Source organism: Triturus cristatus, chromosome 5_2 (genome assembly GCF_964204655.1).
Source record: "Triturus cristatus chromosome 5_2, aTriCri1.1, whole genome shotgun sequence".
Taxonomy (NCBI): domain Eukaryota; kingdom Metazoa; phylum Chordata; class Amphibia; order Caudata; family Salamandridae; genus Triturus; species Triturus cristatus.
This window is the reverse complement of record NC_140588.1, coordinates 551830187-551852372: the sequence shown is the minus strand read 5'-3', so window position 1 is coordinate 551852372 and position 22186 is coordinate 551830187. Positions and strand designations below refer to the sequence as shown.

The 22186-nt window shown below is 33.5% G+C and overlaps 15 non-coding genes across 15 annotated transcripts; 9 read left to right on the top strand and 6 right to left on the bottom strand.

The window, feature by feature from the left end:
* The first annotated feature begins 756 nt into the window (after window positions 1-756).
* On the top strand, window positions 757-828 carry TRNAQ-CUG (transfer RNA glutamine (anticodon CUG)). Its single transcript has one exon. It is a non-coding gene; the product is annotated as a tRNA-Gln (tRNA).
* Window positions 829-1653: 825 nt separating this feature from the next.
* Window positions 1654-1725, bottom strand: TRNAQ-UUG (transfer RNA glutamine (anticodon UUG)). Its single transcript has one exon. It is a non-coding gene; the product is annotated as a tRNA-Gln (tRNA).
* Window positions 1726-3273: 1548 nt separating this feature from the next.
* TRNAQ-CUG (transfer RNA glutamine (anticodon CUG)) lies at window positions 3274-3345 on the top strand. The gene has a single exon. It is a non-coding gene; the product is annotated as a tRNA-Gln (tRNA).
* Window positions 3346-4170: 825 nt separating this feature from the next.
* On the bottom strand, window positions 4171-4242 carry TRNAQ-UUG (transfer RNA glutamine (anticodon UUG)). Its single transcript has one exon. It is a non-coding gene; the product is annotated as a tRNA-Gln (tRNA).
* Window positions 4243-5790: 1548 nt separating this feature from the next.
* Window positions 5791-5862, top strand: TRNAQ-CUG (transfer RNA glutamine (anticodon CUG)). Its single transcript has one exon. It is a non-coding gene; the product is annotated as a tRNA-Gln (tRNA).
* Window positions 5863-6687: 825 nt separating this feature from the next.
* Window positions 6688-6759, bottom strand: TRNAQ-UUG (transfer RNA glutamine (anticodon UUG)). The gene has a single exon. It is a non-coding gene; the product is annotated as a tRNA-Gln (tRNA).
* Window positions 6760-8307: 1548 nt separating this feature from the next.
* On the top strand, window positions 8308-8379 carry TRNAQ-CUG (transfer RNA glutamine (anticodon CUG)). Its single transcript has one exon. It is a non-coding gene; the product is annotated as a tRNA-Gln (tRNA).
* An 825-nt stretch (window positions 8380-9204) lies between these two features.
* On the bottom strand, window positions 9205-9276 carry TRNAQ-UUG (transfer RNA glutamine (anticodon UUG)). The gene has a single exon. It is a non-coding gene; the product is annotated as a tRNA-Gln (tRNA).
* Window positions 9277-10824: 1548 nt separating this feature from the next.
* On the top strand, window positions 10825-10896 carry TRNAQ-CUG (transfer RNA glutamine (anticodon CUG)). Its single transcript has one exon. It is a non-coding gene; the product is annotated as a tRNA-Gln (tRNA).
* An 825-nt stretch (window positions 10897-11721) lies between these two features.
* TRNAQ-UUG (transfer RNA glutamine (anticodon UUG)) lies at window positions 11722-11793 on the bottom strand. Its single transcript has one exon. It is a non-coding gene; the product is annotated as a tRNA-Gln (tRNA).
* Window positions 11794-13341: 1548 nt separating this feature from the next.
* Window positions 13342-13413, top strand: TRNAQ-CUG (transfer RNA glutamine (anticodon CUG)). The gene has a single exon. It is a non-coding gene; the product is annotated as a tRNA-Gln (tRNA).
* Window positions 13414-15858: 2445 nt separating this feature from the next.
* Window positions 15859-15930, top strand: TRNAQ-CUG (transfer RNA glutamine (anticodon CUG)). The gene has a single exon. It is a non-coding gene; the product is annotated as a tRNA-Gln (tRNA).
* An 825-nt stretch (window positions 15931-16755) lies between these two features.
* On the bottom strand, window positions 16756-16827 carry TRNAQ-UUG (transfer RNA glutamine (anticodon UUG)). The gene has a single exon. It is a non-coding gene; the product is annotated as a tRNA-Gln (tRNA).
* A 1548-nt stretch (window positions 16828-18375) lies between these two features.
* Window positions 18376-18447, top strand: TRNAQ-CUG (transfer RNA glutamine (anticodon CUG)). Its single transcript has one exon. It is a non-coding gene; the product is annotated as a tRNA-Gln (tRNA).
* A 2445-nt stretch (window positions 18448-20892) lies between these two features.
* Window positions 20893-20964, top strand: TRNAQ-CUG (transfer RNA glutamine (anticodon CUG)). Its single transcript has one exon. It is a non-coding gene; the product is annotated as a tRNA-Gln (tRNA).
* Window positions 20965-22186: the final 1222 nt, after the last annotated feature.

Genomic DNA, 22186 nt, shown 5'->3' with positions numbered 1-22186 from the left:
TGAAAAACATTTTCTTTTCACGATTTCCATACTAATATAAAACAACATTTTTACTAGCTGAATGAGATCATCATTTGGGTTCCTCTATGTTTGATTGAAGAAAACTTCTCATTCAAAATGTGCTATTTTCGCCTTATCAATAGCGGGAAAGCTTAAAAAAGTGATGCTGTGAATCACCCATCTGAAATGCGTTTGAGAAAATCAGAATATGATTTTATAATGGCTAACTACTTTGTGAAGAAATTTGATGTCAAAGTATTTTAAAGTTTGTATTGATGCAACTTGTTCAAGCTGATGGACATTTTGAAAGCATTCAATAATTGACTATTTCAACCTACTGGTGTTGGATTTGAGCTATCAATGAACAAAGATGAAGAAATGGAAAAGCTCAAGAGTAATAAAAAAAGTCCCTCCAAGGTTTCAAATCGGATCATTGGATGCAAAGTCCAAATTGCCAACCATTGCTCTATGGAGCCACCCATGCAGGAGACAGAGACATTGCTTCAGTAGTCTGGAAATGTAGACTGTTTTATTATGCTACAGGCAAAGATGAACAGTGTGATATAACTTTTATATTCAGATAAACATTTGAATATTTAACACTTTTATAGAGAATATAGCTGAAAAGAATCAAATCACATTAAAGCTCTATCCACTATGACCATTCAAATGAGATATCTTTTTATCAATATAAGAGAAGGCCATCACTGATGCGCTCTCTTTTGTCTCAATGGAAAAGTCACTCTTGTGTGAGAGGGTTCCATGGTGTAATGGTTAGCACTCTGGACTCTGAATCCAGCGATCCGAGTTCAAATCTCGGTGGGACCTACTACAATTATGAGATTCACTGTTTAACTCATTTTTTAGAATTTGGTCTAGAAAAAACATAATATCAATGTTTTATACTGATGCATATGAACGCATAAGTATGTATAGATGCATACATAGCTTTATCCGTCTAGATAGCTGTTAGACAATATGAACATATCAATTATTCATTAACATAAATATTGAAGCTGAACCTAGAAACTGTTCTTTCACATCCACATTGTAAACATGAGTTTATTTTCCTTTCTCATCTATATGGCCAGTAATGAGATAGTTCATTTTTGCTGATTTCTTAGCTGACAACATGCTGGACTTACACAGTGCATTTCATTGTGAATGTCTTTAAAAGTGAATTTCAGATTCACACCTTTGACATGTCTTTCAAAAGATTCAACTTTTTTGGTTGTGGATTTACTGTTGAAAATCAGTGTGTAAAATCTTTGTACGTCTGAATTTCAAGATTATTATTCAAACTGCACATCTTCGGTCCCCGTAATACAAAGTTTGACTCCTCAAGTTTTGTTTTAATGAATGCTTTGCAATGAAAAAGTTCCTTGTTCGCCTTAACAATAACAGTAAGATTTTAAAAAGTAATGTCTTGCATCAGGCCCCTGTGATGAGTTTGAGAAACCAGAGTGAGTTTGTAAAATCTCTCATTATTTTGAGCCATTTAGTTTCCAGGTATGGTAAAATTTCTATTATTTGCTCACATCTAATAAACTTTTAGAGTATAATCAATAAATTAATTGTTCACCCTACCGGTATTAGATATGTGATATTAATGAATACACTTGAAAGAAAATGATTTGGTCAAGAGTCATAAAATGGTCCCACCGAGATTTGAACTCGGATCATTGGATTCAAAGTCCAAAGTGCTAACCATTACACCATGGAACCTCCCATGTGAAAGGAGCATAAACTGCTGCAGGAATGTGGAAATGTCAAAGTTTTTAATATTCTACTGTCAAAGAGAAACTGTATTGGATTGCTTTCCTATTCTGGTAAACTTTTGCATATTGAACTATGTTGGGGAAGGATGTTGCCCAAAAGACTCAAATAACGTTATAACTCTGTTGAACAGTGGTTTTTATGTGAGATAATATTTTTCAATGAAAGATAAGTTGCCCCCTGAGGCAAATCTCTTCTGTCAAAATGGAAAGCTCACCCTGGTACGGGAGGGTGGATGGTGTCATGGTTAGCACTCTGGACTCTGAAAACAGGGATCTGAGTACAAATTTCAGTGGGACTTATCTGAACTTTACAATTTTCTTTTCCATTCAGTTCTTAGAAGTTTTATTTGGAACAACATCACATTTACTTATAAACATGTAAAAATCAACCTGTACATATGTATCTCTGTATATATAGCTATACGTCTCTGTATATTTATAGGAAAACATAAACATATAGATTATAAAAATAAATATAATTAGTGGAGGTGAAAATCATGAACAGTTGTTGCCTCTCAGCATTTGAAACATGAGTTTCTACTTCTTTCTCTTTTATATGTCCTGAAATTGAGATAGTCACTTTTTACTCAGTATTGATCCAACAATACAGTTTATGTATATAAAGCATATCATATGATTTGTGAACAATGTTCAAAAATTAGAATTTGATCAGTACCTGTGATGCCTCCGACCAAAAGCTTATATTTTACGATTGGAGATCAACTGTTGTAAATCAGCATGAAAAACATTTTCTTTTCACGATTTCCATACTAATATAAAACAACATTTTTACTAGCTGAATGAGATCATCATTTGGGTTCCTCTATGTTTGATTGAAGAAAACTTCTCATTCAAAATGTGCTATTTTCGCCTTATCAATAGCGGGAAAGCTTAAAAAAGTGATGCTGTGAATCACCCATCTGAAATGCGTTTGAGAAAATCAGAATATGATTTTATAATGGCTAACTACTTTGTGAAGAAATTTGATGTCAAAGTATTTTAAAGTTTGTATTGATGCAACTTGTTCAAGCTGATGGACATTTTGAAAGCATTCAATAATTGACTATTTCAACCTACTGGTGTTGGATTTGAGCTATCAATGAACAAAGATGAAGAAATGGAAAAGCTCAAGAGTAATAAAAAAAGTCCCTCCAAGGTTTCAAATCGGATCATTGGATGCAAAGTCCAAATTGCCAACCATTGCTCTATGGAGCCACCCATGCAGGAGACAGAGACATTGCTTCAGTAGTCTGGAAATGTAGACTGTTTTATTATGCTACAGGCAAAGATGAACAGTGTGATATAACTTTTATATTCAGATAAACATTTGAATATTTAACACTTTTATAGAGAATATAGCTGAAAAGAATCAAATCACATTAAAGCTCTATCCACTATGACCATTCAAATGAGATATCTTTTTATCAATATAAGAGAAGGCCATCACTGATGCGCTCTCTTTTGTCTCAATGGAAAAGTCACTCTTGTGTGAGAGGGTTCCATGGTGTAATGGTTAGCACTCTGGACTCTGAATCCAGCGATCCGAGTTCAAATCTCGGTGGGACCTACTACAATTATGAGATTCACTGTTTAACTCATTTTTTAGAATTTGGTCTAGAAAAAACATAATATCAATGTTTTATACTGATGCATATGAACGCATAAGTATGTATAGATGCATACATAGCTTTATCCGTCTAGATAGCTGTTAGACAATATGAACATATCAATTATTCATTAACATAAATATTGAAGCTGAACCTAGAAACTGTTCTTTCACATCCACATTGTAAACATGAGTTTATTTTCCTTTCTCATCTATATGGCCAGTAATGAGATAGTTCATTTTTGCTGATTTCTTAGCTGACAACATGCTGGACTTACACAGTGCATTTCATTGTGAATGTCTTTAAAAGTGAATTTCAGATTCACACCTTTGACATGTCTTTCAAAATATTCAACTTTTTTGGTTGTGGATTTACTGTTGAAAATCAGTGTGTAAAATCTTTGTACGTCTGAATTTCAAGATTATTATTCAGACTGCACATCTTCGGTCCCCGTAATACAAAGTTTGACTCCTCAAGTTTTGTTTTAATGAATGCTTTGCAATGAAAAAGTTCCTTGTTCGCCTTAACAATAACAGTAAGATTTTAAAAAGTAATGTCTTGCATCAGGCCCCTGTGATGAGTTTGAGAAACCAGAGTGAGTTTGTAAAATCTCTCATTATTTTGAGCCATTTAGTTTCCAGGTATTGTAAAATTTCTATTATTTGCTCACATCTAATAAACTTTTAGAGTATAATCAATAAATTAATTGTTCACCCTACCGGTATTAGATATGTGATATTAATGAATACACTTGAAAGAAAATGATTTGGTCAAGAGTCATAAAATGGTCCCACCGAGATTTGAACTCGGATCATTGGATTCAAAGTCCAAAGTGCTAACCATTACACCATGGAACCTCCCATGTGAAAGGAGCATAAACTGCTGCAGGAATGTGGAAATGTCAAAGTTTTTAATATTCTACTGTCAAAGAGAAACTGTATTGGATTGCTTTCCTATTCTGGTAAACTTTTGCATATTGAACTATGTTGGGGAAGGATGTTGCCCAAAAGACTCAAATAACGTTATAACTCTGTTGAACAGTGGTTTTTATGTGAGATAATATTTTTCAATGAAAGATAAGTTGCCCCCTGAGGCAAATCTCTTCTGTCAAAATGGAAAGCTCACCCTGGTACGGGAGGGTGGATGGTGTCATGGTTAGCACTCTGGACTCTGAAAACAGGGATCTGAGTACAAATTTCAGTGGGACTTATCTGAACTTTACAATTTTCTTTTCCATTCAGTTCTTAGAAGTTTTATTTGGAACAACATCACATTTACTTATAAACATGTAAAAATCAACCTGTACATATGTATCTCTGTATATATAGCTATATGTCTCTGTATATTTATAGGAAAACATAAACATATAGATTATAAAAATAAATATAATTAGTGGAGGTGAAAATCATGAACAGTTGTTGCCTCTCAGCATTTGAAACATGAGTTTCTACTTCTTTCTCTTTTATATGTCCTGAAATTGAGATAGTCACTTTTTACTCAGTATTGATCCAACAATACAGTTTATGTATATAAAGCATATCATATGATTTGTGAACAATGTTCAAAAATTAGAATTTGATCAGTACCTGTGATGCCTCCGACCAAAAGCTTATATTTTACGATTGGAGATCAACTGTTGTAAATCAGCATGAAAAACATTTTCTTTTCACGATTTCCATACTAATATAAAACAACATTTTTACTAGCTGAATGAGATCATCATTTGGGTTCCTCTATGTTTGATTGAAGAAAACTTCTCATTCAAAATGTGCTATTTTCGCCTTATCAATAGCGGGAAAGCTTAAAAAAGTGATGCTGTGAATCACCCATCTGAAATGCGTTTGAGAAAATCAGAATATGATTTTATAATGGCTAACTACTTTGTGAAGAAATTTGATGTCAAAGTATTTTAAAGTTTGTATTGATGTAACTTGTTCAAGCTGATGGACATTTTGAAAGCATTCAATAATTGACTATTTCAACCTACTGGTGTTGGATTTGAGCTATCAATGAACAAAGATGAAGAAATGGAAAAGCTCAAGAGTAATAAAAAAAGTCCCTCCAAGGTTTCAAATCGGATCATTGGATGCAAAGTCCAAATTGCCAACCATTGCTCTATGGAGCCACCCATGCAGGAGACAGAGACATTGCTTCAGTAGTCTGGAAATGTAGACTGTTTTATTATGCTACAGGCAAAGATGAACAGTGTGATATAACTTTTATATTCAGATAAACATTTGAATATTTAACACTTTTATAGAGAATATAGCTGAAAAGAATCAAATCACATTAAAGCTCTATCCACTATGACCATTCAAATGAGATATCTTTTTATCAATATAAGAGAAGGCCATCACTGATGCGCTCTCTTTTGTCTCAATGGAAAAGTCACTCTTGTGTGAGAGGGTTCCATGGTGTAATGGTTAGCACTCTGGACTCTGAATCCAGCAATCCGAGTTCAAATCTCGGTGGGACCTACTACAATTATGAGATTCACTGTTTAACTCATTTTTTAGAATTTGGTCTAGAAAAAACATAATATCAATGTTTTATACTGATGCGTATGAACGCATCAGTATGTATAGATGCATACATAGCTTTATCCGTCTAGATAGCTGTTAGACAATATGAACATATCAATTATTCATTAACATAAATATTGAAGCTGAACCTAGAAACTGTTCTTTCACATCCACATTGTAAACATGAGTTTATTTTCCTTTCTCATCTATATGGCCAGTAATGAGATAGTTCATTTTTGCTGATTTCTTAGCTGACAACATGCTGGACTTACACAGTGCATTTCATTGTGAATGTCTTTAAAAGTGAATTTCAGATTCACACCTTTGACATGTCTTTCAAAAGATTCAACTTTTTTGGTTGTGGATTTACTGTTGAAAATCAGTGTGTAAAATCTTTGTACGTCTGAATTTCAAGATTATTATTCAAACTGCACATCTTCGGTCCCCGTAATACAAAGTTTGACTCCTCAAGTTTTGTTTTAATGAATGCTTTGCAATGAAAAAGTTCCTTGTTCGCCTTAACAATAACAGTAAGATTTTAAAAAGTAATGTCTTGCATCAGGCCCCTGTGATGAGTTTGAGAAACCAGAGTGAGTTTGTAAAATCTCTCATTATTTTGAGCCATTTAGTTTCCAGGTATTGTAAAATTTCTATTATTTGCTCACATCTAATAAACTTTTAGAGTATAATCAATAAATTAATTGTTCACCCTACCGGTATTAGATATGTGATATTAATGAATACACTTGAAAGAAAATGATTTGGTCAAGAGTCATAAAATGGTCCCACCGAGATTTGAACTCGGATCATTGGATTCAAAGTCCAAAGTGCTAACCATTACACCATGGAACCTCCCATGTGAAAGGAGCATAAACTGCTGCAGGAATGTGGAAATGTCAAAGTTTTTAATATTCTACTGTCAAAGAGAAACTGTATTGGATTGCTTTCCTATTCTGGTAAACTTTTGCATATTGAACTATGTTGGGGAAGGATGTTGCCCAAAAGACTCAAATAACGTTATAACTCTGTTGAACAGTGGTTTTTATGTGAGATAATATTTTTCAATGAAAGATAAGTTGCCCCCTGAGGCAAATCTCTTCTGTCAAAATGGAAAGCTCACCCTGGTACGGGAGGGTGGATGGTGTCATGGTTAGCACTCTGGACTCTGAAAACAGGGATCTGAGTACAAATTTCAGTGGGACTTATCTGAACTTTACAATTTTCTTTTCCATTCAGTTCTTAGAAGTTTTATTTGGAACAACATCACATTTACTTATAAACATGTAAAAATCAACCTGTACATATGTATCTCTGTATATATAGCTATATGTCTCTGTATATTTATAGGAAAATATAAACATACAGATTATAAAAATAAATATAATTAGTGGAGGTGAAAATCATGAACAGTTGTTGCCTCTCAGCATTTGAAACATGAGTTTCTACTTCTTTCTCTTTTATATGTCCTGAAATTGAGATAGTCACTTTTTACTCAGTATTGATCCAACAATACAGTTTATGTATATAAAGCATATCATATGATTTGTGAACAATGTTCAAAAATTAGAATTTGATCAGTACCTGTGATGCCTCCGACCAAAAGCTTATATTTTACGATTGGAGATCAACTGTTGTAAATCAGCATGAAAAACATTTTCTTTTCACGATTTCCATACTAATATAAAACAACATTTTTACTAGCTGAATGAGATCATCATTTGGGTTCCTCTATGTTTGATTGAAGAAAACTTCTCATTCAAAATGTGCTATTTTCGCCTTATCAATAGCGGGAAAGCTTAAAAAAGTGATGCTGTGAATCACCCATCTGAAATGCGTTTGAGAAAATCAGAATATGATTTTATAATGGCTAACTACTTTGTGAAGAAATTTGATGTCAAAGTATTTTAAAGTTTGTATTGATGTAACTTGTTCAAGCTGATGGACATTTTGAAAGCATTCAATAATTGACTATTTCAACCTACTGGTGTTGGATTTGAGCTATCAATGAACAAAGATGAAGAAATGGAAAAGCTCAAGAGAAATAAAAAAAGTCCCTCCAAGGTTTCAAATCGGATCATTGGCTGCAAAGTCCAAATTGCCAACCATTGCTCTATGGAGCCACCCATGCAGGAGACAGAGACATTGCTTCAGTAGTCTGGAAATGTAGACTGTTTTATTATGCTACAGGCAAAGATGAACATTGTGATATAACTTTTATATTCAGATAAACATTTGAATATTTAACACTTTTATAGAGAATATAGCTGAAAAGAATCAAATCACATTAAAGCTCTATCCACTATGACCATTCAAATGAGATATCTTTTTATCAATATAAGAGAAGGCCATCACTGATGCGCTCTCTTTTGTCTCAATGGAAAAGTCACTCTTGTGTGAGAGGGTTCCATGGTGTAATGGTTAGCACTCTGGACTCTGAATCCAGCGATCCGAGTTCAAATCTCGGTGGGACCTACTACAATTATGAGATTCACTGTTTAACTCATTTTTTAGAATTTGGTCTAGAAAAAACATAATATCAATGTTTTATACTGATGCGTATGAACGCATAAGTATGTATAGATGCATACATAGCTTTATCCGTCTAGATAGCTGTTAGACAATATGAACATATCAATTATTTATTAACATAAATATTGAAGCTGAACCTAGAAACTGTTCTTTCACATCCACATTGTAAAAATGAGTTTATTTTCCTTTCTCATCTATATGGCCAGTAATGAGATAGTTCATTTTTGCTGATTTCTTAGCTGACAACATGCTGGACTTACACAGTGCATTTCATTGTGAATGTCTTTAAAAGTGAATTTCAGATTCACACCTTTGACATGTCTTTCAAAAGATTCAACTTTTTTGGTTGTGGATTTATTGTTGAAAATCAGTGTGTAAAATATTTGTACGTCTGAATTTCAAGATTATTATTCAAACTGCACATCTTCGGTCCCCGTAATACAAAGTTTGACTCCTCAAGTTTTGTTTTAATGAATGCTTTGCAATGAAAAAGTTCCTTGTTCGCCTTAACAATAACAGTAAGATTTTAAAAAGTAATGTCTTGCATCAGGCCCCTGTGATGAGTTTGAGAAACCAGAGTGAGTTTGTAAAATCTCTCATTATTTTGAGCCATTTAGTTTCCAGGTATGGTAAAATTTCTATTATTTGCTCACATCTAATAAACTTTTAGAGTATAATCAATAAATTAATTGTTCACCCTACCGGTATTAGATATGTGATATTAATGAATACACTTGAAAGAAAATGATTTGGTCAAGAGTCATAAAATGGTCCCACCGAGATTTGAACTCGGATCATTGGATTCAAAGTCCAAAGTGCTAACCATTACACCATGGAACCTCCCATGTGAAAGGAGCATAAACTGCTGCAGGAATGTGGAAATGTCAAAGTTTTTAATATTCTACTGTCAAAGAGAAACTGTATTGGATTGCTTTCCTATTCTGGTAAACTTTTGCATATTGAACTATGTTGGGGAAGGATGTTGCCCAAAAGACTCAAATAACGTTATAACTCTGTTGAACAGTGGTTTTTATGTGAGATAATATTTTTCAATGAAAGATAAGTTGCCCCCTGAGGCAAATCTCTTCTGTCAAAATGGAAAGCTCACCCTGGTACGGGAGGGTGGATGGTGTCATGGTTAGCACTCTGGACTCTGAAAACAGGGATCTGAGTACAAATTTCAGTGGGACTTATCTGAACTTTACAATTTTCTTTTCCATTCAGTTCTTAGAAGTTTTATTTGGAACAACATCACATTTACTTATAAACATGTAAAAATCAACCTGTACATATGTATCTCTGTATATATAGCTATATGTCTCTGTATATTTATAGGAAAATATAAACATATAGATTATAAAAATAAATATAATTAGTGGAGGTGAAAATCATGAACAGTTGTTGCCTCTCAGCATTTGAAACATGAGTTTCTACTTCTTTCTCTTTTATATGTCCTGAAATTGAGATAGTCACTTTTTACTCAGTATTGATCCAACAATACAGTTTATGTATATAAAGCATATCATATGATTTGTGAACAATGTTCAAAAATTAGAATTTGATCAGTACCTGTGATGCCTCCGACCAAAAGCTTATATTTTACGATTGGAGATCAACTGTTGTAAATCAGCATGAAAAACATTTTCTTTTCACGATTTCCATACTAATATAAAACAACATTTTTACTAGCTGAATGAGATCATCATTTGGGTTCCTCTATGTTTGATTGAAGAAAACTTCTCATTCAAAATGTGCTATTTTCGCCTTATCAATAGCGGGAAAGCTTAAAAAAGTGATGCTGTGAATCACCCATCTGAAATGCGTTTGAGAAAATCAGAATATGATTTTATAATGGCTAACTACTTTGTGAAGAAGTTTGATGTCAAAGTATTTTAAAGTTTGTATTGATGCAACTTGTTCAAGCTGATGGACATTTTGAAAGCATTCAATAATTGACTATTTCAACCTACTGGTGTTGGATTTGAGCTATCAATGAACAAAGATGAAGAAATGGAAAAGCTCAAGAGTAATAAAAAAAGTCCCTCCAAGGTTTCAAATCGGATCATTGGATGCAAAGTCCAAATTGCCAACCATTGCTCTATGGAGCCACCCATGCAGGAGACAGAGACATTGCTTCAGTAGTCTGGAAATGTAGACTGTTTTATTATGCTACAGGCAAAGATGAACAGTGTGATATAACTTTTATATTCAGATAAACATTTGAATATTTAACACTTTTATAGAGAATATAGCTGAAAAGAATCAAATCACATTAAAGCTCTATCCACTATGACCATTCAAATGAGATATCTTTTTATCAATATAAGAGAAGGCCATCACTGATGCGCTCTCTTTTGTCTCAATGGAAAAGTCACTCTTGTGTGAGAGGGTTCCATGGTGTAATGGTTAGCACTCTGGACTCTGAATCCAGCGATCCGAGTTCAAATCTCGGTGGGACCTACTACAATTATGAGATTCACTGTTTAACTCATTTTTTAGAATTTGGTCTAGAAAAAACATAATATCAATGTTTTATACTGATGCGTATGAACGCATAAGTATGTATAGATGCATACATAGCTTTATCCGTCTAGATAGCTGTTAGACAATATGAACATATCAATTATTCATTAACATAAATATTGAAGCTGAACCTAGAAACTGTTCTTTCACATCCACATTGTAAACATGAGTTTATTTTCCTTTCTCATCTATATGGCCAGTAATGAGATAGTTCATTTTTGCTGATTTCTCAGCTGACAACATGCTGGACTTACACAGTGCATTTCATTGTGAATGTCTTTAAAAGTGAATTTCAGATTCACACCTTTGACATGTCTTTCAAAAGATTCAACTTTTTTGGTTGTGGATTTACTGTTGAAAATCAGTGTGTAAAATCTTTGTACGTCTGAATTTCAAGATTATTATTCAAACTGCACATCTTCGGTCCCCGTAATACAAAGTTTGACTCCTCAAGTTTTGTTTTAATGAATGCTTTGCAATGAAAAAGTTCCTTGTTCGCCTTAACAATAACAGTAAGATTTTAAAAAGTAATGTCTTGCATCAGGCCCCTGTGATGAGTTTGAGAAACCAGAGTGAGTTTGTAAAATCTCTCATTATTTTGAGCCATTTAGTTTCCAGGTATTGTAAAATTTCTATTATTTGCTCACATCTAATAAACTTTTAGAGTATAATCAATAAATTAATTGTTCACCCTACCGGTATTAGATATGTGATATTAATGAATACACTTGAAAGAAAATGATTTGGTCAAGAGTCATAAAATGGTCCCACCGAGATTTGAACTCGGATCATTGGATTCAAAGTCCAAAGTGCTAACCATTACACCATGGAACCTCCCATGTGAAAGGAGCATAAACTGCTGCAGGAATGTGGAAATGTCAAAGTTTTTAATATTCTACTGTCAAAGAGAAACTGTATTGGATTGCTTTCCTATTCTGGTAAACTTTTGCATATTGAACTATGTTGGGGAAGGATGTTGCCCAAAAGACTCAAATAACGTTATAACTCTGTTGAACAGTGGTTTTTATGTGAGATAATATTTTTCAATGAAAGATAAGTTGCCCCCTGAGGCAAATCTCTTCTGTCAAAATGGAAAGCTCACCCTGGTACGGGAGGGTGGATGGTGTCATGGTTAGCACTCTGGACTCTGAAAACAGGGATCTGAGTACAAATTTCAGTGGGACTTATCTGAACTTTACAATTTTCTTTTCCATTCAGTTCTTAGAAGTTTTATTTGGAACAACATCACATTTACTTATAAACATGTAAAAATCAACCTGTACATATGTATCTCTGTATATATAGCTATATGTCTCTGTATATTTATAGGAAAATATAAACATATAGATTATAAAAATAAATATAATTAGTGGAGGTGAAAATCATGAACAGTTGTTGCCTCTCAGCATTTGAAACATGAGTTTCTACTTCTTTCTCTTTTATATGTCCTGAAATTGAGATAGTCACTTTTTACTCAGTATTGATCCAACAATACAGTTTATGTATATAAAGCATATCATATGATTTGTGAACAATGTTCAAAAATTAGAATTTGATCAGTACCTGTGATGCCTCCGACCAAAAGCTTATATTTTACGATTGGAGATCAACTGTTGTAAATCAGCATGAAAAACATTTTCTTTTCACGATTTCCATACTAATATAAAACAACATTTTTACTAGCTGAATGAGATCATCATTTGGGTTCCTCTATGTTTGATTGAAGAAAACTTCTCATTCAAAATGTGCTATTTTCGCCTTATCAATAGCGGGAAAGCTTAAAAAAGTGATGCTGTGAATCACCCATCTGAAATGCGTTTGAGAAAATCAGAATATGATTTTATAATGGCTAACTACTTTGTGAAGAAATTTGATGTCAAAGTATTTTAAAGTTTGTATTGATGTAACTTGTTCAAGCTGATGGACATTTTGAAAGCATTCAATAATTGACTATTTCAACCTACTGGTGTTGGATTTGAGCTATCAATGAACAAAGATGAAGAAATGGAAAAGCTCAAGAGTAATAAAAAAAGTCCCTCCAAGGTTTCAAATCGGATCATTGGATGCAAAGTCCAAATTGCCAACCATTGCTCTATGGAGCCACCCATGCAGGAGACAGAGACATTGCTTCAGTAGTCTGGAAATGTAGACTGTTTTATTATGCTACAGGCAAAGATGAACAGTGTGATATAACTTTTATATTCAGATAAACATTTGAATATTTAACACTTTTATAGAGAATATAGCTGAAAAGAATCAAATCACATTAAAGCTCTATCCACTATGACCATTCAAATGAGATATCTTTTTATCAATATAAGAGAAGGCCATCACTGATGCGCTCTCTTTTGTCTCAATGGAAAAGTCACTCTTGTGTGAGAGGGTTCCATGGTGTAATGGTTAGCACTCTGGACTCTGAATCCAGCAATCCGAGTTCAAATCTCGGTGGGACCTACTACAATTATGAGATTCACTGTTTAACTCATTTTTTAGAATTTGGTCTAGAAAAAACATAATATCAATGTTTTATACTGATGCGTATGAACGCATAAGTATGTATAGATGCATACATAGCTTTATCCGTCTAGATAGCTGTTAGACAATATGAACATATCAATTATTCATTAACATAAATATTGAAGCTGAACCTAGAAACTGTTCTTTCACATCCACATTGTAAACATGAGTTTATTTTCCTTTCTCATCTATATGGCCAGTAATGAGATAGTTCATTTTTGCTGATTTCTTAGCTGACAACATGCTGGACTTACACAGTGCATTTCATTGTGAATGTCTTTAAAAGTGAATTTCAGATTCACACCTTTGACATGTCTTTCAAAATATTCAACTTTTTTGGTTGTGGATTTACTGTTGAAAATCAGTGTGTAAAATCTTTGTACGTCTGAATTTCAAGATTATTATTCAAACTGCACATCTTCGGTCCCCGTAATACAAAGTTTGACTCCTCAAGTTTTGTTTTAATGAATGCTTTGCAATGAAAAAGTTCCTTGTTCGCCTTAACAATAACAGTAAGATTTTAAAAAGTAATGTCTTGCATCAGGCCCCTGTGATGAGTTTGAGAAACCAGAGTGAGTTTGTAAAATCTCTCATTATTTTGAGCCATTTAGTTTCCAGGTATTGTAAAATTTCTATTATTTGCTCACATCTAATAAACTTTTAGAGTATAATCAATAAATTAATTGTTCACCCTACCGGTATTAGATATGTGATATTAATGAATACACTTGAAAGAAAATGATTTGGTCAAGAGTCATAAAATGGTCCCACCGAGATCTGAACTCGGATCATTGGATTCAAAGTCCAAAGTGCTAACCATTACACCATGGAACCTCCCATGTGAAAGGAGCATAAACTGCTGCAGGAATGTGGAAATGTCAAAGTTTTTAATATTCTACTGTCAAAGAGAAACTGTATTGGATTGCTTTCCTATTCTGGTAAACTTTTGCATATTGAACTATGTTGGGGAAGGATGTTGCCCAAAAGACTCAAATAACGTTATAACTCTGTTGAACAGTGGTTTTTATGTGAGATAATATTTTTCAATGAAAGATAAGTTGCCCCCTGAGGCAAATCTCTTCTGTCAAAATGGAAAGCTCACCCTGGTACGGGAGGGTGGATGGTGTCATGGTTAGCACTCTGGACTCTGAAAACAGGGATCTGAGTACAAATTTCAGTGGGACTTATCTGAACTTTACAATTTTCTTTTCCATTCAGTTCTTAGAAGTTTTATTTGGAACAACATCACATTTACTTATAAACATGTAAAAATCAACCTGTACATATGTATCTCTGTATATATAGCTATATGTCTCTGTATATTTATAGGAAAATATAAACATATAGATTATAAAAATAAATATAATTAGTGGAGGTGAAAATCATGAACAGTTGTTGCCTCTCAGCATTTGAAACATGAGTTTCTACTTCTTTCTCTTTTATATGTCCTGAAATTGAGATAGTCACTTTTTACTCAGTATTGATCCAACAATACAGTTTATGTATATAAAGCATATCATATGATTTGTGAACAATGTTCAAAAATTAGAATTTGATCAGTACCTGTGATGCCTCCGACCAAAAGCTTATATTTTACGATTGGAGATCAACTGTTGTAAATCAGCATGAAAAACATTTTCTTTTCACGATTTCCATACTAATATAAAACAACATTTTTACTAGCTGAATGAGATCATCATTTGGGTTCCTCTATGTTTGATTGAAGAAAACTTCTCATTCAAAATGTGCTATTTTCGCCTTATCAATAGCGGGAAAGCTTAAAAAAGTGATGCTGTGAATCACCCATCTGAAATGCGTTTGAGAAAATCAGAATATGATTTTATAATGGCTAACTACTTTGTGAAGAAATTTGATGTCAAAGTATTTTAAAGTTTGTATTGATGCAACTTGTTCAAGCTGATGGACATTTTGAAAGCATTCAATAATTGACTATTTCAACCTACTGGTGTTGGATTTGAGCTATCAATGAACAAAGATGAAGAAATGGAAAAGCTCAAGAGTAATAAAAAAAGTCCCTCCAAGGTTTCAAATCGGATCATTGGATGCAAAGTCCAAATTGCCAACCATTGCTCTATGGAGCCACCCATGCAGGAGACAGAGACATTGCTTCAGTAGTCTGGAAATGTAGACTGTTTTATTATGCTACAGGCAAAGATGAACAGTGTGATATAACTTTTATATTCAGATAAACATTTGAATATTTAACACTTTTATAGAGAATATAGCTGAAAAGAATCAAATCACATTAAAGCTCTATCCACTATGACCATTCAAATGAGATATCTTTTTATCAATATAAGAGAAGGCCATCACTGATGCGCTCTCTTTTGTCTCAATGGAAAAGTCACTCTTGTGTGAGAGGGTTCCATGGTGTAATGGTTAGCACTCTGGACTCTGAATCCAGCGATCCGAGTTCAAATCTCGGTGGGACCTACTACAATTATGAGATTCACTGTTTAACTCATTTTTTAGAATTTGGTCTAGAAAAAACATAATATCAATGTTTTATACTGATGCGTATGAACGCATAAGTATGTATAGATGCATACATAGCTTTATCCGTCTAGATAGCTGTTAGACAATATGAACATATCAATTATTCATTAACATAAATATTGAAGCTGAACCTAGAAACTGTTCTTTCACATCCACATTGTAAACATGAGTTTATTTTCCTTTCTCATCTATATGGCCAGTAATGAGATAGTTCATTTTTGCTGATTTCTCAGCTGACAACATGCTGGACTTACACAGTGCATTTCATTGTGAATGTCTTTAAAAGTGAATTTCAGATTCACACCTTTGACATGTCTTTCAAAAGATTCAACTTTTTTGGTTGTGGATTTACTGTTGAAAATCAGTGTGTAAAATCTTTGTACGTCTGAATTTCAAGATTATTATTCAAACTGCACAACTTCGGTCCCCGTAATACAAAGTTTGACTCCTCAAGTTTTGTTTTAATGAATGCTTTGCAATGAAAAAGTTCCTTGTTCGCCTTAACAATAACAGTAAGATTTTAAAAAGTAATGTCTTGCATCAGGCCCCTGTGATGAGTTTGAGAAACCAGAGTGAGTTTGTAAAATCTCTCATTATTTTGAGCCATTTAGTTTCCAGGTATTGTAAAATTTCTATTATTTGCTCACATCTAATAAACTTTTAGAGTATAATCAATAAATTAATTGTTCACCCTACCGGTATTAGATATGTGATATTAATGAATACACTTGAAAGAAAATGATTTGGTCAAGAGTCATAAAATGGTCCCACCGAGATTTGAACTCGGATCATTGGATTCAAAGTCCAAAGTGCTAACCATTACACCATGGAACCTCCCATGTGAAAGGAGCATAAACTGCTGCAGGAATGTGGAAATGTCAAAGTTTTTAATATTCTACTGTCAAAGAGAAACTGTATTGGATTGCTTTCCTATTCTGGTAAACTTTTGCATATTGAACTATGTTGGGGAAGGATGTTGCCCAAAAGACTCAAATAACGTTATAACTCTGTTGAACAGTGGTTTTTATGTGAGATAATATTTTTCAATGAAAGATAAGTTGCCCCCTGAGGCAAATCTCTTCTGTCAAAATGGAAAGCTCACCCTGGTACGGGAGGGTGGATGGTGTCATGGTTAGCACTCTGGACTCTGAAAACAGGGATCTGAGTACAAATTTCAGTGGGACTTATCTGAACTTTACAATTTTCTTTTCCATTCAGTTCTTAGAAGTTTTATTTGGAACAACATCACATTTACTTATAAACATGTAAAAATCAACCTGTACATATGTATCTCTGTATATATAGCTATATGTCTCTGTATATTTATAGGAAAATATAAACATATAGATTATAAAAATAAATATAATTAGTGGAGGTGAAAATCATGAACAGTTGTTGCCTCTCAGCATTTGAAACATGAGTTTCTACTTCTTTCTCTTTTATATGTCCTGAAATTGAGATAGTCACTTTTTACTCAGTATTGATCCAACAATACAGTTTATGTATATAAAGCATATCATATGATTTGTGAACAATGTTCAAAAATTAGAATTTGATCAGTACCTGTGATGCCTCCGACCAAAAGCTTATATTTTACGATTGGAGATCAACTGTTGTAAATCAGCATGAAAAACATTTTCTTTTCACGATTTCCATACTAATATAAAACAACATTTTTACTAGCTGAATGAGATCATCATTTGGGTTCCTCTATGTTTGATTGAAGAAAACTTCTCATTCAAAATGTGCTATTTTCGCCTTATCAATAGCGGGAAAGCTTAAAAAAGTGATGCTGTGAATCACCCATCTGAAATGCGTTTGAGAAAATCAGAATATGATTTTATAATGGCTAACTACTTTGTGAAGAAATTTGATGTCAAAGTATTTTAAAGTTTGTATTGATGTAACTTGTTCAAGCTGATGGACATTTTGAAAGCATTCAATAATTGACTATTTCAACCTACTGGTGTTGGATTTGAGCTATCAATGAACAAAGATGAAGAAATGGAAAAGCTCAAGAGTAATAAAAAAAGTCCCTCCAAGGTTTCAAATTGGATCATTGGATGCAAAGTCCAAATTGCCAACCATTGCTCTATGGAGCCACCCATGCAGGAGACAGAGACATTGCTTCAGTAGTCTGGAAATGTAGACTGTTTTATTATGCTACAGGCAAAGATGAACAGTGTGATATAACTTTTATATTCAGATAAACATTTGAATATTTAACACTTTTATAGAGAATATAGCTGAAAAGAATCAAATCACATTAAAGCTCTATCCACTATGACCATTCAAATGAGATATCTTTTTATCAATATAAGAGAAGGCCATCACTGATGCGCTCTCTTTTGTCTCAATGGAAAAGTCACTCTTGTGTGAGAGGGTTCCATGGTGTAATGGTTAGCACTCTGGACTCTGAATCCAGCAATCCGAGTTCAAATCTCGGTGGGACCTACTACAATTATGAGATTCACTGTTTAACTCATTTTTTAGAATTTGGTCTAGAAAAAACATAATATCAATGTTTTATACTGATGCGTATGAACGCATAAGTATGTATAGATGCATACATAGCTTTATCCGTCTAGATAGCTGTTAGACAATATGAACATATCAATTATTCATTAACATAAATATTGAAGCTGAACCTAGAAACTGTTCTTTCACATCCACATTGTAAACATGAGTTTATTTTCCTTTCTCATCTATATGGCCAGTAATGAGATAGTTCATTTTTGCTGATTTCTTAGCTGACAACATGCTGGACTTACACAGTGCATTTCATTGTGAATGTCTTTAAAAGTGAATTTCAGATTCACACCTTTGACATGTCTTTCAAAATATTCAACTTTTTTGGTTGTGGATTTACTGTTGAAAATCAGTGTGTAAAATCTTTGTACGTCTGAATTTCAAGATTATTATTCAAACTGCACATCTTCGGTCCCCGTAATACAAAGTTTGACTCCTCAAGTTTTGTTTTAATGAATGCTTTGCAATGAAAAAGTTCCTTGTTCGCCTTAACAATAACAGTAAGATTTTAAAAAGTAATGTCTTGCATCAGGCCCCTGTGATGAGTTTGAGAAACCAGAGTGAGTTTGTAAAATCTCTCATTATTTTGAGCCATTTAGTTTCCAGGTATTGTAAAATTTCTATTATTTGCTCACATCTAATAAACTTTTAGAGTATAATCAATAAATTAATTGTTCACCCTACCGGTATTAGATATGTGATATTAATGAATACACTTGAAAGAAAATGATTTGGTCAAGAGTCATAAAATGGTCCCACCGAGATCTGAACTCGGATCATTGGATTCAAAGTCCAAAGTGCTAACCATTACACCATGGAACCTCCCATGTGAAAGGAGCATAAACTGCTGCAGGAATGTGGAAATGTCAAAGTTTTTAATATTCTACTGTCAAAGAGAAACTGTATTGGATTGCTTTCCTATTCTGGTAAACTTTTGCATATTGAACTATGTTGGGGAAGGATGTTGCCCAAAAGACTCAAATAACGTTATAACTCTGTTGAACAGTGGTTTTTATGTGAGATAATATTTTTCAATGAAAGATAAGTTGCCCCCTGAGGCAAATCTCTTCTGTCAAAATGGAAAGCTCACCCTGGTACGGGAGGGTGGATGGTGTCATGGTTAGCACTCTGGACTCTGAAAACAGGGATCTGAGTACAAATTTCAGTGGGACTTATCTGAACTTTACAATTTTCTTTTCCATTCAGTTCTTAGAAGTTTTATTTGGAACAACATCACATTTACTTATAAACATGTAAAAATCAACCTGTACATATGTATCTCTGTATATATAGCTATATGTCTCTGTATATTTATAGGAAAATATAAACATATAGATTATAAAAATAAATATAATTAGTGGAGGTGAAAATCATGAACAGTTGTTGCCTCTCAGCATTTGAAACATGAGTTTCTACTTCTTTCTCTTTTATATGTCCTGAAATTGAGATAGTCACTTTTTACTCAGTATTGATCCAACAATACAGTTTATGTATATAAAGCATATCATATGATTTTTGAACAATGTTCAAAAATTAGAATTTGATCAGTACCTGTGATGCCTCCGACCAAAAGCTTATATTTTACGATTGGAGATCAACTGTTGTAAATCAGCATGAAAAACATTTTCTTTTCACGATTTCCATACTAATATAAAACAACATTTTTACTAGCTGAATGAGATCATCATTTGGGTTCCTCTATGTTTGATTGAAGAAAACTTCTCATTCAAAATGTGCTATTTTCGCCTTATCAATAGCGGGAAAGCTTAAAAAAGTGATGATGTGAATCACCCATCTGAAATGCGTTTGAGAAAATCAGAATATGATTTTATAATGGCTAACTACTTTGTGAAGAAATTTGATGTCAAAGTATTTTAAAGTTTGTATTGATGTAACTTGTTCAAGCTGATGGACATTTTGAAAGCATTCAATAATTGACTATTTCAACCTACTGGTGTTGGATTTGAGCTATCAATGAACAAAGATGAAGAAATGGAAAAGCTCAAGAGTAATAAAAAAAGTCCCTCCAAGGTTTCAAATCGGATCATTGGATGCAAAGTCCAAATTGCCAACCATTGCTCTATGGAGCCACCCATGCAGGAGACAGAGACATTGCTTCAGTAGTCTGGAAATGTAGACTGTTTTATTATGCTACAGGCAAAGATGAACAGTGTGATATAACTTTTATATTCAGATAAACATTTGAATATTTAACACTTTTATAGAGAATATAGCTGAAAAGAATCAAATCACATTAAAGCTCTATCCACTATGACCATTCAAATGAGATATCTTTTTATCAATATAAGAGAAGGCCATCACTGATGCGCTCTCTTTTGTCTCAATGGAAAAGTCACTCTTGTGTGAGAGGGTTCCATGGTGTAATGGTTAGCACTCTGGACTCTGAATCCAGCAATCCGAGTTCAAATCTCGGTGGGACCTACTACAATTATGAGATTCACTGTTTAACTCATTTTTTAGAATTTGGTCTAGAAAAAACATAATATCAATGTTTTATACTGATGCGTATGAACGCATAAGTATGTATAGATGCATACATAGCTTTATCCGTCTAGATAGCTGTTAGACAATATGAACATATCAATTATTCATTAACATAAATATTGAAGCTGAACCTAGAAACTGTTCTTTCACATCCACATTGTAAACATGAGTTTATTTTCCTTTCTCATCTATATGGCCAGTAATGAGATAGTTCATTTTTGCTGATTTCTTAGCTGACAACATGCTGGACTTACACAGTGCATTTCATTGTGAATGTCTTTAAAAGTGAATTTCAGATTCACACCTTTGACATGTCTTTCAAAAGATTCAACTTTTTTGGTTGTGGATTTACTGTTGAAAATCAGTGTGTAAAATCTTTGTACGTCTGAATTTCAAGATTATTATTCAAACTGCACATCTTCGGTCCCCGTAATACAAAGTTTGACTCCTCAAGTTTTGTTTTAATGAATGCTTTGCGATGAAAAAGTTCCTTGTTCGCCTTAACAATAACAGTAAGATTTTAAAAAGTAATGTCTTGCATCAGGCCCCTGTGATGAGTTTGAGAAACCAGAGTGAGTTTGTAAAATCTCTCATTATTTTGAGCCATTTAGTTTCCAGGTATTGTAAAATTTCTATTATTTGCTCACATCTAATAAACTTTTAGAGTATAATCAATAAATTAATTGTTCACCCTACCGGTATTAGATATGTGATATTAATGAATACACTTGAAAGAAAATGATTTGGTCAAGAGTCATAAAATGGTCCCACCGAGATCTGAACTCGGATCATTGGATTCAAAGTCCAAAGTGCTAACCATTACACCATGGAACCTCCCATGTGAAAGGAGCATAAACTGCTGCAGGAATGTGGAAATGTCAAAGTTTTTAATATTCTACTGTCAAAGAGAAACTGTATTGGATTGCTTTCCTATTCTGGTAAACTTTTGCATATTGAACTATGTTGGGGAAGGATGTTGCCCAAAAGACTCAAATAACGTTATAACTCTGTTGAACAGTGGTTTTTATGTGAGATAATATTTTTCAATGAAAGATAAGTTGCCCCCTGAGGCAAATCTCTTCTGTCAAAATGGAAAGCTCACCCTGGTACGGGAGGGTGGATGGTGTCATGGTTAGCACTCTGGACTCTGAAAACAGGG